Source organism: Globicephala melas, chromosome 12 (genome assembly GCF_963455315.2).
Source record: "Globicephala melas chromosome 12, mGloMel1.2, whole genome shotgun sequence".
In the NCBI taxonomy this organism is placed as follows: domain Eukaryota; kingdom Metazoa; phylum Chordata; class Mammalia; order Artiodactyla; family Delphinidae; genus Globicephala; species Globicephala melas.
Window position 1 is genome coordinate 7,940,600 of NC_083325.1, and position 1,600 is coordinate 7,942,199.

General features: G+C 41.2%; 1 non-coding gene across 1 annotated transcript; it reads left to right on the forward strand.

Moving 5' to 3' along the window:
- Positions 1-235: 235 nt before the first annotated feature.
- LOC115843186 (U6 spliceosomal RNA) lies at positions 236-342 on the forward strand. The gene has a single exon (XR_004035638.1). It is a non-coding gene; the product is annotated as a U6 spliceosomal RNA (small nuclear RNA).
- Positions 343-1,600: the final 1,258 nt, after the last annotated feature.

The window sequence follows — 1,600 nt, forward strand, 5'->3', positions numbered from 1 at the left end:
TCTAGAGCCCACGAGCTGCAACTACTGAACCCCCATGCCACAACTACAGAAGCCCGTGTGCCTAGAGCCTGTGCTCCACAACAAGAGGAGCCACCACAATAAGAAGCCAACACACCACAATGAAGAGTAGCCCCCACTTGCAGCAACTAGAGAAAGCCTGCATGCAGCAATGAAGACCCAATGCAGCCAAAAATAACTAAATAAAAATAAATAAATTTATTAAAAAAAAAAAGAAGTGCTCGCTTTGGCAGCACATATACGAAAATTGGAACAATACAGAGAAGATTAGCATGGCCCCTGTGCAAGGATGACATGCAAATTCGTGAAGCGTTCCATATTTTAAAAAAAAGAAAAGAAAAAAAGAAAACAAACAACCCAATTAAAAGATGGGTCAAACACCTGAACAGACACCTTACCCAAGAAGACATACAGATGGTAAATAAGCACACAAAAATATGTTCCACATCACATGGCATGAGGGAAACGCAAATTAAAGCAATGAGATACCATTACACACCTATTAGAATGGCCAAAATCCAAAACACAGCACCAAATGCTGGCAAAGATGTAGAGCAAGAGGAACACTCTTTCATTGCTGGTAATAATACAAAAGGGTGCAGCCAGTTTGGAAGACAGTTGGGCAGTTTCTTACTAAACTAAACATACTCTTACCATATGATCCAGAAATTGCACTCCTGGTATCTACCCAAATGAGTTGAAAACTTATTTCCACACAAAAACCTGCACATGAATGGCTATAACACCTTTATTCATAATTGCTAAACTTGGAAGCAACCAAGATGTCTTCAGTAGGTGAATGGATAAATAAACTGTGGTATATTCAGACAATGGAATAGTATTTAATGCTAAAATTAAATGAGCTATTAAGCCATGAAAAGACATGGGGGAAACTTAAATGCATGTGAGACAAAGTGAAAGAAACCAATCTGAAAAGGTTATATACTGTATGGTTTCAACTTTATATGACATTCTGGAAAAGGCAATATGGAAGCAATAAAAAGATGAGTGGTTGCCAGGGATTAAAGGGGAGGGAGGTATGAAAAGGTGAACCACAGAGGATTTTTAGGGCAGTGAAACTAGAGATCTTCCTAGACTTAACAACAGGGTTACATCCTGATATTTTCAGTTCATGGTGGGTTTAAGTCGCAAATGCATTTAATGAACCTAACCTATCTAACACCATAGCTTAGCCTAGCCGAACTTAAATGTGCTCAGGACACACATTAGTCTGCAGTTGGGCAAAATCATCCAACACAAAGCCTATTGTATAATAAAGTGTTGAGGGCTTCCCTGGTGGCGCAGTGGTTGAGAGTCCGCCTGCCGATGCAGGAGACACGGGTTCGTGCCCTGGTCTGGGAAGATCCCACATGTCGCGGAGCGGCTAGGCCTGTGAGCCATGGCCACTGAGCCTGCGCGTCCGGAGCCTGTGCTCCGCAACGGGAGAGGCCACAACAGTGAGAGGCCCGCGTACCGCAAAAAATAAATAAATAAATAAAGTGCTGACTCTTTCATATAATTTATTGAATACTGTACTGGAAGTGAAAAAAAGTGAATGATTGTATGGGTACAGATGGTTATA